The sequence below is a fragment of the Oncorhynchus tshawytscha genome, linkage group LG03 (genome assembly GCF_018296145.1).
Source record: "Oncorhynchus tshawytscha isolate Ot180627B linkage group LG03, Otsh_v2.0, whole genome shotgun sequence".
Taxonomy (NCBI): domain Eukaryota; kingdom Metazoa; phylum Chordata; class Actinopteri; order Salmoniformes; family Salmonidae; genus Oncorhynchus; species Oncorhynchus tshawytscha.
This window is the reverse complement of record NC_056431.1, coordinates 73352474-73367794: the sequence shown is the minus strand read 5'-3', so window position 1 is coordinate 73367794 and position 15321 is coordinate 73352474. Positions and strand designations below refer to the sequence as shown.

The window sequence follows — 15321 nt, the reverse complement described above, 5'->3', positions numbered from 1 at the left end:
AATTCAATTTGAAACTTCCCTTTTCACAGTGCTTGCTCCTGGCTTTGGTTATCTCTCCTTTGTTTTTAATTCCTTGACAAATAAATACCGTTTATATAGACGATTTTAATAGCCATACTCAGGGTAGAATTTAGCCTGTGTTTTTAAAAGTTGAATGGACGTAGCGGACAGACAGATCGACTGCGTTCTGGGGGTTGAGTGGGCGACCTGCAGGCAAACCTGTACCAGCCGCGCCTGCTTCCTTCAGGAGACCCAGTAACTATGGCGATGACAGCGGAAAAACGCACTGGGCACATGCCAGTTCAGCGTCTAGTTTTGACTTAGGCCTACATGTGGTTGAGTTGTCAACTAACGTGAATTCAACGTGAAATCAATCAAACATTTCACCCTGTCATTGGATTTAGGTTAAAAGTTTTTTTTTTTAAATACGAAATTCTCTTAAATTGCTGACTTTGCTAAACCAATCGGTTTTCCACATTGATTCATCGTCATCACATGGCATTGTTTGGTTTAAATTACATGGAAACAACGTTGATTCAAGCAGTTTTGGCTCAGAGGGAAACTATAATTCCTGCTCTCCAGTGTATGTGCGATTATTGAGGGAGGCTGAGACGGACGGGAGGGGGAGAAGAAAGGGAGTTTATGAGATGAGAGAGAGAGCTAGGTAAGTGACGGAGAGAGAGATAGAGAGATGATGTTGAAACGCTAATTTAATTTCCCCATTCAGAGACGCACCGACAGCTCTCGGGGGGGGTTCCAGCTCGACCACCGACGGAGCGGAGCGGTAGCCCACATTCCGAGTCCTCGACCTAGGTGACGGCGACACAGGCTAGAGGGGAGGAAAGAGAGAGATGGGATCAGCTTCGTCGGTGTACCGAGTAATCTACCTGGACGTCGATGGCAGAATTCAGAAGGTAAACTGTCAATCAACCGTTTTATATCGTGTCAACCTGTTTCATCATCAACTACACCCTTTCATGTACCTTGCAAGAGGTCCAATATTGCATGAGAGAAATTAGGAAGAAAGGTGCAATGATAGTTTTGCTTTATATAGGATAACCTCAGTTATCATACTATTAATAATAACTATTCAAAATAACTATTCGCACATGTTGATGCATATCGAAAAACAGAATTTCCAGAAAATCCTGTACATTGGACACATTCACAGTAATCTCTAGTTTTTTATGGTGAGTTCTCATACTTCTGAGCTCTAGTCCGAGTTTGACTGTGTTACATTGTATTCTTGTCATTAGGTCTGGTTGGTTTCACGTTGCCAAAGGTCAAGCGAACAAAAATTGCTAAACTAAACCACCTGTCCATGTAAGTAATTTGTTTCTTGGACAAATAGGCCTGTGCTCACGTTGAATCAATGTATGACTATCACGAAGCATCACTTCATTTAAACTTTCGATTTGGTCTTCCAACAACATGCGGGAGGAAACTGCGCAATAGCCGCTCTAAATGCGACGTGAATAGTCTATATTCAGTAGCCCTGATATAGCTCTCCCCTAATCTGTATCGGATGCGCTCATCTATGCGCTGCAACTCACATAATGTTTCAGAGATGTCAAATTATGACGATGAGTACATCATGTTGTTGAACGACCAAAGTGAAATAATAGATTGGGACACACAAGTGATACTTCATGATAATCATAAATTGATTTAACGTGAGCATATTGTCCAATAAACAAATTACTTGCATGAACATGCGGTTTTGTTTTGGAATTTTATACTGAACAAAAATATAAACGCAGCATGTAAAGTGTTGGTCCCACGTTTCATGTGAAATAAAACATCAGACATTTTCCATACGCACAAAAAGGTTATTTCTCTAAAATGTTGTGCACAAATTTGCTTACATACATGTTAGTGAGTAGTTATCCTTTTCCAAGATAAACCATCCACCTGACAGGTGTGGCATATCAAGAAGCTGATTAAACAGCAGGATCATTACACAGGTGCACCTTGTGCTGCGAACAATAAAAGGTCACTGAAATGTGCAGTTTTTCACACAGTACAATGCCACAAATGTCTCAAGTTTTGAGGGAGCGTGCAATTGGCATGCTGACTCCAAGAATGTCCACCAGAGCTGTTACCAGAGAATTTAATGTTAATTTATCTACCATAAGCCCCCTCCAATGTAATTTTAGAGAATTTGGCATTATGTTGAACCGGCTCACAACCGCAAACCACGTGTAACCATTCCAGCCCAGGACCTCCACATCTGGCTTCTTCACCTGCGGCATTGTCTGAGACCAGCCACCCAGACAGCTGATGAATCTGTGGGTTTGCACAACGGAAATATTTATTCACAAACTGTCAGAAACGGTCTCAGGGAAGATCAAATGCATGCTTGTCGTCCTCACCAGGGTTCTTAACCTGACTGCAGTTCAGCGTTGTAACTGACTTCAGTGGGCAAATATTCACCTTCGATGGCAACTGGAGCGCTGGAGAAGTGTGCTCATCACAGATAAATCTCAGTTACGAGATCCTGAGGCCCATTGTCGTGCCGTTCATCCGCCGCCATCGCATCATGTTTCAGCATGATGTGAAACATGATGCGGCCCCATGTCGCAAGGATCTGTACACAATTCCTGGAAGCTGTAAATGTCCCAGTTCTTCCATGGCCTGCATACTCATCAGACATGTCACCCATTGAACATGTTTGGGATGCTAAGGATCGACGTGTACGACAGCGTGTTCCAGTTCCCAAAATATAGAGCAACTTCGCACAGCCATTGAAGAGGAGTGGGACAACATTCCACAGGCCACAATCAACCGCCTGATCAATTCTATGCAAAGGAGATGTGTCGCGCTGCATGAGGCAAATGGTGATTCATACTATCACTCAAAACTGTGTGAAAACGCCCTTACACACTCTCTCTCTCAATTTCAATTCAATTTAAGGGCTTTATTGGCATGGGGAAACATATGTGTACATTGCCAAAGCATGTGATAATAAACAATAAAACTGTAAACATTACACACTCTCTTTCTGTTTGTGCAACATTTGTTTCTTCAGCAAATCACGTTTTGAAACATTGCACTATGTTTATGAACCTGCGTGGAATGGTAAAATACGTGTAGATATAGAGTAACATTTTGGTGACAGCATGGTAATTTAAGTGGGCAAAAATAACAGTCTTAGAGCTAATAGTTTTTGCGGTTGCTTAGAGGGCGGGAGTACAGGTTGAAGGATAACTCCGTTGAGGATTAACATGAGAGGACCAGCTTTTTACTGGGTCTACTTTGCTGGACCATTGTATAGTTCTGGAATAGATCTGGAACAGTTCTGGAATAGATCTGGGACAGTTCTGGAATAGATCTGGGACAGTTCTGGAATAGATCTGGGACAGTTCTGGAATAGATCTGGGACAGTTCTGGGACAGTTCTGGAATAGATCTGGGACAGTTCTGGAATAGATCTGGAATAGATCTGGGACAGTTCTGGAATAGATCTGGGACAGTTCTGGGACAGATTTGGGACAGTTCTGGAATAGATTTGGGACAGTTCTGGAATAGCTCTGGAAACGTACTGCAACTGTCTATGTAGACTGCCTCTACCATACTTTAAGCCCATCTTCTGTTGTTTTAAAACACATGTAGTTTACATCTCTTTATTATACCCGCCATGCTGGATTCTAGGCATCGATTATTCAGGTTTCTTACTCGAGCAAAACCTCAGCAAATCTTAACTTGAGACACATCTAAAACCTTTGATTAAATTGCTTGGAATACTTGCTATATGACATGCATGCATCTAATATTAGGATTTGGCACAAAGACCAATTTTGATAATGTGGTCACGAACTCCCTAATCTCATCCAGTCTGTATCTGTTGTACTCCATGTGAACTACCCTCCACAAACACAGCCGGTATAGTGGGTGTAGACCCCGTCCAGAGGTCTGTTTACACTTAGGCCTACACCCAGTGATGCTCCGATGGCTCTTTGCATTTATTGCAGTTCGTGTCACTTTTTCTACAGTTTTTCTATAGTTCTCTCTTTGATGTTTCTCTGTGAGCTTGTTTGGCCAGTTGTTATAGGATATGCTGTGGTGTATAGGCTAGTAGTCTGTGAATCCACATCTGTGAGCTCATAGAGAGAGATTCATTTATTTCTGTGTTTGAGCTGTTGTTCTCTTTCTGATGTTGATCTGTTTGTTCGTTTGTCATTGGTCAGTTGTTGCTTGGGAAAAAATATGGCACCTTGTCTCTTTCTCTCTCCCGCTGTCATTCTCTCTCTCTCTCTCCCGCTGTCATTCTCTCTCTCTCTCTCCCGCTGTCATTCTCTCTCCTGCTGTCATTCTCCCTCTTTCTCTCTCCTGCTGTCATTCTCCCTCTTTCTCTCTCCCTCTCTCCCTCTCTCTTTCTCTCTCCTGCTGTCATTCTCCCTCTTTTCTCTCTCCTGCTGTCATTCTCTCTCTTCTCTCTCCCTCTCTCCCTCTCTCTTTCTCTCTCCCGCTGTCATTCTCCCTCTTTCTCTCTCTTTCTCTCTCCTGCTGTCTTTCTCTTTTTCTCTCTCCCTCTTTCTCTCTCCCTCTCTTTCTCTCTCCTGATGTCATTTTCTCTCCCTTTCTCCCTCTTTCTCTCTCCCTCTCTCTTTCTCTCTCCTGATGTCATTTTCTCTCCCTCTCTCTTTTGCTTGTCTATGTGATGCTTCATTTTCTCATACTGTTACTGGTATCAATCTCTCACACCCACATTCTCTCTCTCCTTTCCTTTATCTCTCTCTCTCCTTTATTTCTCTCCCTCCCTCCCTCCCTCCTTTCTCTCCCTCCCTCCTTTCTCTCTCTCCTTTCCTTTGTTTCTCTCTCTCTCTCCTTTGTCTCTCTGTCCTTTCCTAAGGCTAGCTTTTTCAAACAGAAATAAATCTACGATAATTGATAATATCAATAAGCATTTTTCCACGGCTGGCCATGCTTTCCACTAGCCCGGCCAACATCTCAGCCCCACCTGCAGCAGCTTGCCCCCACCCCCGCTCCCCTAATCCGGGCAGCAGATGTTCTGAAAGAGCTGCAGCACCGTACCTTCTCCACTATGCAATCTGGTTTTCGAGTCCGTCATGGGTGCACCTCAGCCACACTCCAAGGTCCTAAATTATATCACAACCGCCATCGATAAAAGACAGTACTGTGCAGCCGTCTTCATCGACCTGGCCAAGGCTTTTTACTCGGAAGACTCAACAGCCGGCAGACTCAACAGCCTTGGTTTCTCAAATGACTGCCTTGCCTGGTTCACCAACTACTTCTCAGATAGGGTTCAGTGTGTCAAATCGGAGGGCCTGTTCTCCGGACCTCTGGCAGTCTACATGGGGGTGCCACAGGGTTCAATTCTCGGGCCGACTCTTTTCTCTGTGTACATCAATGATGTCGCTCTTGCTGCTGGTGATTCTCTGATCCACCTCTATGCAGACAACACCATTCTGTATACATCTGGCCCTTCTTTGGACACTGTGTTAACAACCCTCCAGACGAGCTTCAACGCCATACAACACTCCTCCCAACTGCTTTTAAATGGTAGTAAAACTAAATGCATGCTCTTCAACCGATTGCCTCCCGCCCGACTAGCATCACTACTCTGGAAAGTTCTGACCTAGAATATGTGGACAACTACAAATACCTAGGTGTCTGGTTAGACTGTAAACTCTCCTTCCAGACTCACATTAAGCATCTCCAATCCAAAATTAAATCTATAATCGGCTTCCTACTTCGCAACAAAGCATCCTTCACTCATGCTGCCAAACATACCCTCATAAAACTGACCATCCTACCGGTCCTTGACTTTGGCGACGTCATTTACAAAATAGCCCCCAACACTCTACTCGGCAAACTGGATGTAGTCTATCACAGTGCGATCCGTTTTGTCACCAAAGCCCCATATACTATCCACCACTATGACCTGTATGCTCTCGTTGGCTGGCCCTCACTACATATTCGTCACCAAACCCACTGGTTCCAGGTCATCTATAAGTCTTTGGAAGATAAAGTCCCGCCTTATGTCAGCTCACTGGTCACCATAACAACACCCACCCGTAGCATGCGCTCCAGCAGGTATATCTCACTGGTCACGATAACAACACCCACACGTAGCACCCGCTCCAGCAGGTATATCTCACTGGTCACGATAACAACACCCACCCGTAGCACGCGCTCCAGCAGGTATATCTCACTGGTCACGATAACAACACCCACCCGTAGCACGCGCTCCAGCGGGTATATCTCACTGGTCATCCCCAAAGTCAACACTTAATTTGGCCGCCTTTCCTCCCAGTTTTCTGCTGATAATGACTGGAACGAATTGCAAAAATCTCTGAAGCTGGAGTCTTATCTCCCTCTAGCTTTAAGCATCAGCTGTCAGAGCAGGTAACTGATCACTGTACCTGTACACAGCCAATCTGTAATAGCACACCCAACTACCTCATCAACCCTCTTACTCTTTTGCACCACAGTATCTCTATTTGCACATCATCATCTGCACATCTATCACTCCGGTGTTAATCTGCTAAATTGTAATTATTTTGCCTCTATGGCCCATTTATTGCCTACCTCCTAATAAGTCTAATACATTTGCACACATTGTACATGGATTTTTCTATTTATTCATTATAATGTTTTTTTCTATTGTGTTATTGATTGTAGGTTTGTTTATCCCATGTGTAACTCTGTGTTGTTTTTGTCTCACTGCTTTGATTTATCTTGGCCAGGTCGCAGTTGTAAATGAGAACTTGTTCTCAACTGGCCTACCTGGTTAAATAAAATCTCTCTCTCTCTCTCTCTCGCTCTCTCGTCAAGCCACCAGCGGTAGTCAGCCTCCTCACTAGTCCATCCACCAGCTTCTTACTGTCTCGCTTTTTCAATTCTCTTCCTCGTTTCTCTTCCCATTCAGTTTGCATTTTATGACTAGGTCATAGGAGTCTTTCCTAGGCCAGGTTTCCCATGGCGATGGAATTTAGGCTTGCAAGTGTTTTAACAATGCATCTTTCCTACAACAAAGATGGAATTATTCCACAATACTGACGACGGATCAGCTCCTGGAAAGATATCACTTATGGCTGCAAATATTGAGCCGGCTTATTCTAATGCTCACCCTATAACAATGCACTAACTCAAGATTTGGCACATCCTTGATTACGTTAGTATAAGGGCACAAGGCGAGACCCAGATGGAGATACGGGAGGCAGATGGTTTGAGTCTTGATATTTATTAACTTCTTATGGTTGCAGGGGCAGTATTGAGTAGCTTGGATGAAAGGTGCCCAGAGGCGCCCAGAGTAAACGGCCTGCTCCTCAGTCTCTGTTGCTAATATATGCATAGTATTATTAGTATTGGGTAGAAAACACTCTGAAGTTTCTAAAACCGTTTGAATGATGTCTGTGAGTATAACAGAACTCATATGGCAGGCAAAAACCTGAGGAGAAATCCAAACGAAGTGAGAAATCTGAGGTTGGTATATTTTCAACCCAGGCCCTATTGAATTCACATTGGGATATGAATGAAGTTGCACTTCCTAGGGCTTCCACAAGATGTCAACAGTCTTTAGAAACTTGAATGAGGCTTCCACTGTGTTGTGGGACTGAATAAGAGCTGAATGAGTCAGTTTACTGGCAGAGAGCCATTTCCTGGTCATGTGCATTCCACATGATATCGACTTGCGTTCCGTTGCTCCTTTAGACACAAAGGAATTCTCCGGTTGAAACTTTATTGAAGATTTATGATAAAAACATCCTAATGATTGATTCTGTACTTTGAAATGTTTCTTTGACCTGTAATATAACTTTTTGAAGTTTTTGTCCGAAGTAATGCACGAGAGTTTGGATATGTATACCAAACGTGCTAACAAAACTAGCTACTTGGACATAAATAACGGACATTATCGATGTGTATTTTGCTAAGGTATACTTTCGACTTCAACTGTAGAAGCTCAACAAGAACAGAGTTGAGGTATGATAGAGGAACTGGTTATTATTGGATGACATGGAGGGTCCATAAACGTCTAGGTTTGTCAGCACTATCCACAGATCTGCTTCCTCATACAACACAGAGCTCCCATGCTTACCATACCACCTTCTGCTCTATCAGCTCTTTAGCCTACTCTCTGTTGTCAGGCTAATGCCATCCATCATAGAGAAAAGAAATGCACTCTGACACGGTCGCCAGGTGTACGGTGTTTCCACCGACACATTGGTGCGGCTGGCTTCCGGGTTAAGAAGCGGGCATTGTGTCAAGAAGCAGTGCGGCTTGGCTGGGTCGTGTTTCGGAAGATGCAGGGCTCTCGACCTTCGCCTCTCTCGAGTCCGTACGGGAGTTGCAGTGATGGGACAAGATTGTAACTACCAATTGGACACCACGTAATTGGAGACAAAAAGGGTCAAAAATATGTTTATGTGTATTGCATCACCTTAGAGCCCTCAAACTCAACTCTGGGCCCCGAAGCCAGTTCAACTGCTTTTTTTTCTCCATTGTTCCCCTCTAATCACGGACTGATTTAGACCTGGGACACCAGGTTGGGCAATTAATCATCAGGTAGAACAGAAAACCGGCGGTCTCCAGACCTAGTAAGGTAAGACTTGATTACCCTTAAAGTCTAAGCGTTCGGGCTGGGTTTCTACTAAGCTAATATATGGATTTTTTTTTAAAAGATGGACATACCAGGGATCATTTAGCTATTTGATTTGGAATTGTAGAATCCCAGTAGGTATAAAAATATATATATATATTTGATGAAACATTGAATTTGACCCGACATCTATTAGCCCATATAAACTCATTGAATAACCGATTCATATGTGAAAAAAACATACATTCAAAAATTCAATCAAAAGTAAGATTTGAAGTGTTTGTCCTGTATCTGAGAGATATAAGTAAGCTCAGAATATTTTTTTATTACAGTGGAATTACCCATATACCTTTTACATGTGGAAATGCCGGACAAAACGGATAACACCATAGTGTTGGTGAAAATCTCATCTTCCCATAGAGGGGTCATATTAGTGTGTAGCCCAAACCGTTCGGATGCTACAGACTTTTTCGTGAGAATACCAATTTTCGGGATGTCTGCTGGTCTGACAAACACCACTGTAGCTTTGTCACCTTCCACCACAGATGCGGAAGACTGACAAGGTGGATTGAGACAGAACCCATAGGACAACAAAATATCTTTAGTTTAAACAGACAAATTTTGATGAGGATTTTTAAAAATTGATTTATTATGCCTCAAAGCAGATCATAAAAATAATATGATGCTCAGCTCATGAAGCCCCGTGATGATGTGAGGCCTGAGGTAATTGCCTCTTCTGCCTGATTGTAAATCCGCCAGTGTCTCTGGGAGGACCAGGATTATTATTTTTGTCTTTGTTGAATTGAAATAGAGTGAAATTGAATAAAAATTTCACACCAGTAAAAATGTTAAAAATCTGAATAAAATAATATAAACATTTCCCCACCAGAGATGTTTCCATCAAACGGATTTATTGTGGATAAAAGTCAGTGTGGGATGACGTTGTGCTGATTTAAAAAAATAACGCTTGCGGTTAAATTCTCATGGACCGAATTAAAAATGCAAGTTCAATGGGGGTTGTCACAAAAACTGTTGTGTTATATAGCAACTGCAACTGTACCCACTCTGGTCTTGGCACGTGTGCCAACAGCTGGCAGATACAGTGCAGCTAGGCAACCTACATGATGAGATTATTATGGATAAGAGCCATATTATTGTATTTGTCAAACGGCAGCCAAGCATCAATCATCATGTCACCAGAATAAGACCATCGATATTTATTGGAAAGGAGCAACGTGCACTTTCACTACCCTGTAACTTATTTCATCTGTAGCCTAATAAACTGCATGGTTTCCCGAGTCGTAGTGGGAGGACCACACTACATGTCATCACGTGACTCCCAAGTTTACTTCAATATTATGCAATTTCTCACATAATACATTTTACAGACACAAAAAGATCCCACCATGTCCAATGAACAAATAGTCTGTCAGCATTTCTAAAGTTTAATCTGTATATCCTGTTTCCATCAGCCCGGGTTGTAACTCAGCTGTATGAAATGGTTGGATGGAAACCTGGTTAGTGCCTTCGAGCATTATTCTGGAAATGGATATGGGAAATGAATTAACAATATATGGGAAATGAATTAACGATATAGGGGAAATGAATTAACGATATATGGGAAATGAATTAACGATATATGGGAAATGAATTAACGATATATGGGAAATGAATTAACGATATATGGGAAATGAATTAACGATATATGGGAAATGAATTAACGATATATGGGAAATGAATTAACGATATATGGGAAATGAATTAACGATATATGGGAAATGAATTAACGATATATGGGAAATGAATTAACGATATATGGGAAATGAATTAACGATATATGGGAAATTAATTAACGATATATGGGAAATTAATTAACGATATATGGGAAATTAATTAACGATATGGGAAATTAATTAGTGATATACAGTGGGGCAAAAAAGTATTTAGTCAGCCACCAATTGTGCAAGTTCTCCCACTTAAAAAGATGAGAGAGGCCTGTAATTTTCATCATAGGTACACTTCAACTATGACAGACAAAATGAGAAAAAAAAATCCAGAAAATCACATTGTAGGATTTTTAATGAATTTATTTGCAAATTATGGTGGAAAATAAGTATTTGGTCAATAACAAAAGTTTATCACACACTGTTGCTGGTATTTTGGCCCATTCCTCCATGCAGATCTCCCCTAGAGCAGTGATGTTTTGGGGCTGTTGCTGGGCAACACGGACTTTCAACTCCCTCCAAAGATTTTCTATGGGGTTGAGATCTGGAGACTGGCTAGGCCACTCCAGGACCTTGAAATGCTTCTTACGAAGCCAGTCCTTCGTTGCCCGGGTGGTGTGTTTGGGATCATTGTCATGCTGAAAGACCCAGCCACGTTTCATCTTCAATGCCTTGCTGATGGAAGGAGGTTTTCACTCAAAATCTCACAATACATGGCCCCATTCTTTCCTTTACACGGATCAGTCGTCCTGGTCCCTTTGCAGAAAACCAGCACCAAAGCACGATGTTTCCACCCCCATGCTTCACAGTAGGTATGGTGTTCTTTGGATGCAACTAGGCATTCTTTGTCTTCCAAACACGATGAGTTGAGTTTTTACCAAAAAGTTATATTTTGGTTTCATCTGACCATATGACATTCTCCCAATCTTCTTCTGGATCATCCAAATGCTCTCTAGCAAACTTCAGACGGGCCCGGACATGTACTGGCTTAAGCAGGGGGACACGTCTGGCACTGCAGGATTTGAGTCCCTGGCGGCGTAGTGTGTTACTGATGGTAGGCTTTGTTACTTTGGTCCCAGCTCTCCTATAGGTCCTATCGCTATGGAGTAGACACTGCACCCCTCTGTGGTGGGACTGGTTCTTCAGGGCCGATGTAGATTCTTATGCATCTTGAGAAGAGGACAAGGGTTGCACATTTATCCGGGTTACCGGATAGACCCTTTTGGTTAATAAAGGTCAAATAAATAAACACACACGCTGCATATCATCGAACAGAGTTGATGAACCACAGCAGCCCAAGGCTCCTTACCAGATATACGCTTTTGGGGATTGTGGATGATCTGCAGAGATAGACGCTTTTGGGGATTGTGGATGATCTGCAGAGATAGACGCTTTTGGGGATTGTGGATGATCTGCAGACCCTTTTGGTTTGAGCCTTTATTTAACTAGGCAAGTCAGTTAAGAACAAATTCTTATTTTCAATGACGGCCTAGGAACAGTGGGTTAACTGCCTGTTCAGGGGCAGAATGACAGATTTGTACCTTGTCAGCTTGGGGGTTTGAACTTGCAACCTTCCGGTTACTAGTCCAACGCTCTAACCACTAGGCTACCCTGCCGCCCCATGTGCTGACAGGTGTTCTGTTGTTTTGAACTTGCGGTTTCTGACATTTCAGGCTCGCAAGGTAAGTACTGTTCTTGGAACCGTGGTGTCTATGGACTTGAGCTGCAGTGGCAACGTGTCAGTCCGCATAGCCAAGTTGCAGTAGGTTTTGGTTCCCTTTATGAGGCTCTGACAGTTCAGGCTTCTCGGCTAAGTATTAGTGAAAAAGGTGGCTTCTGTCACCCCTATTTGGAGCCCGTGGAACCTGTGTGTGCTTGGGCTGCTGTGGGCCTCCTAGTTTGGTACCCTCTGAGCCGGCTTGAGGTGTGATTGTATGTCCCCCATTGTATGTTTTACAGAGTGAAGGACTGAAAGGGAACGCACAGTTCTGAATATAACTACTGTTCCCTGAAGGAGAGAATGAGGTATAACCAGTGGCGACCCTTCATTCAGAGCCCCACCTGTTTTGAGCCCCACCTTTTTAGCATGTTATTTTGACATTAACACATACCAATTTGCAAATAATGTAATAAAGCGGCAAACAAACTTCTCTTTTTTGCTTTCTTGAGTAAGGCAGCTCCAAAATACAGGTGTTTCAGCCTAGCTCAGTGCTTTCTGTGTTGGTGGGGCAGCCAGCCAGAAAATACACAGTGTAGGGGTTGGTAATGTTTTCAGTTGCACCGTGATTGGGTAATGTTCTCTAGTTGCGCCGTGATTGGCTCAGTGTTCTGTCACTCATGGGGACACTACGTCACCGCCAAGTCTAAGGGTAGAGCTCGAAAATTCAAGCCCCTTGGGTGCTGCCATAGAGTTACATTAGAAGTGCCCATCCAAGAAGGCTCAAGGTCATTGGCCACAGATAAAATCATGTTATATCAACAGTAGCTTTGATTGGACTGTCAACATGATACTTTCAAAATCTTAGCTAGCAATCTAGCAGTCATCATCATGAATCAAGTCGACAATCTACTGGCAAATGCTTTTTAATCCTTGTCATATGAAGAGAAATAATGAAGAGAAATTGTAGATAAACATATTGGTGCTCATTGGACAACAATTTGGAAATCACAAATTCAACAATGAGTGGTTTAGAAGGAATTAGTGGCAAGCATTGGAAAGCAATCACTAGCCTGCTATTCAGTGGAGTGGGTTTGTGGTCCCAAGTCTGGGATTGAGGGTCTCTTTTCCAAGCTTAAAAGGATAAACATTCAACATTGGCAATGCTGTCAATCCAGCATAACTTCTGCAGTGCTCAAAACAACTGTAAACTCAGACCTGGGAAATCTGACTTCCATGAGTTCTAGACAATGGAACTCGGGAAAAAAATTGTTCTGACTAGGAAAATACATTTTGAACGGTCCTCCAACTCGGGATTGCAAGTCGTAAATTCTGGCCTCTTCTAGAGCTCTGACCTGAAGATCACTGATGTCATCATGAATGACCGAATGAAAGGGATTCAGAAAAAAACGAGTTCTGACTGGGAAAATACGTTTTGAACAGTCATCCAATTCGGGAATTGCAAGTCGGGAATGCGGGCCTCTTCCAGAGCTCTGACCAGAGCTCTGACCTGAAGATCACTGATGTCATCATCAATCAACCTTGTTTTTTTCCTTGTTCCCAGTTGTCTTGAAAGCACCATAAATACAGAGAATGCCAGCCAGACTTTGATGACAACATTTGCCCACGAAGGACTGCCGTACCACCTTCCTGTTCAAGTGAGCACAGCACAACAAGGTGAGTCCAAAAATGTCTTGTAGGTTAAATTATGTAATATGACAGGGAGATATGTTACTGTAGCTGATAAAGTAATACGAAGTGTATGTTGTGTAGTAAGACACTAGTAGCCCATGTGCCTCCCCCTAATAATTTGGTCCCTGTTCTGACTTGGTGGTGCACATGTAGCCTATAGCCTGTTTTAGTGAAATTTAATCACTGAATATTGTAAGAGCTTTCATTGTCTGCTTATATATGCCCCCTGTATTTATCCTACAGTTCTGACTTGGTGTATAGGGAGAACACTGTAAGAACGGCCCATGTTCTGAATTCTATCGCGGTACATTTCAAAAGTGCCTAACAAATTATTGACAACGTCCATCCTAGCTCGCTCATTAATGTCATAATCAAAATTACAGATGGCCTGTTATCCGCTTATTGTCCCCTTATGCCATAGTTTGTACATCTCAATTGTCAGTAGAAACCACATTTATTAAAGCAAGTCAGCCATATCAGCTATGTTTTTTTAAAGGCAGTAAATGAGGCTGAATTAACTGTTTTCGCTGGCAGACAAGGCTCCGCTGATAGCCAGTTGTAGTAGTGGTAAGGTGTTGGGACTGGGACTCTGCTGGTGGGACTCTGCTGGTGGGACTCTGCTGTCAGGACTCTGCTGTTGGGACAGCTTTATGTAGGCCCTAACAGTGTGTGGGCACCGTGTGAGCTGTTTGGAAACAATGAGCGCCGACAGAGATGGCCGCCTCGCTTCGCGTTCCTAGGAAACTATGCAGTTTTTTGTTTTTTTTTACGTGTTATTTCTTACACTAGTACCCCAGGTCATCTTAGGCTTCATTACATACAGCCGAGAAGAACTACTGAATATAAGATCAGCGTCAACTCACCATCAGTACGACCAAGAATATGTTTTTCGCGATGCGGATCCTGTGTTCTGCCTTACAACCAGTGTAACGGAGTGGATCACATGCAGCAACCCAAAAAAACGACTCAGAAAAAGAGGGAAACGAAGCGGTCTTCTGGTCAGACTCCGGAGACGGGCACATCGTGCACCACTCCCTAGCATTCTTCTTGCCAATGTCCAGTCTCTTGACAACAAGGTTGATGAAATCCGAGCAGGGTAGCATTCCAGAGGGACATCAGAGACTGTAACGTTCTCTGCTTCACGGAAACATGGCTAACTGGAGAGACGCAATCCGAAGCGGTGCAGCCAGCAGGTTTCTCCACGCATCGCGCCGACAGAAACAAACATCTTTCTGGTAAGAAGACGGGCGGGGGCGTATGCCTTATGGCCAACGTGACATGGTGTGATGAAAGAAACATACAGGAACTCAAATCCTTCTGTTCACCTGATTTAGAATTCCTCACAATCAAATGTAGACCGCATTATCTACCAAGAGAATTCTCTTCGATTATAATCACAGCCGTATATATCCCCCCAAGCAGACACATCGATGGCTCTGAACGAACTTTATTTAACTCTCTGCAAACTGGAAACGATTTATCCGGAGGCTGCATTCATTGTAGCTGGGGATTTTAACAAGGCTAATCTGAAAACAAGACTCCCTAAATTTTATCAGCATATCGATTGCGCAACCAGGGGTGGAAAGACCCTGGATCATTGTTACTCTAACTTCCGCGACGCATATAAGGCCCTGCCCCGCCCCCTTTCGGAAAAGCTGACCACGACTCCATTTTGTTGATCCCTGC

At 43.1% G+C, this 15321-nt stretch overlaps 1 long non-coding RNA gene across 1 annotated transcript; it reads left to right on the top strand.

Moving 5' to 3' along the window:
- The first annotated feature begins 52 nt into the window (after nt 1-52).
- On the top strand, nt 53-13562 carry LOC112243393. The gene is made up of 3 exons (XR_002952575.2): nt 53-664; nt 728-914; nt 13508-13562. It is a non-coding gene; the product is annotated as an uncharacterized LOC112243393 (long non-coding RNA).
- The last annotated feature ends 1759 nt before the right edge of the window (nt 13563-15321 follow it).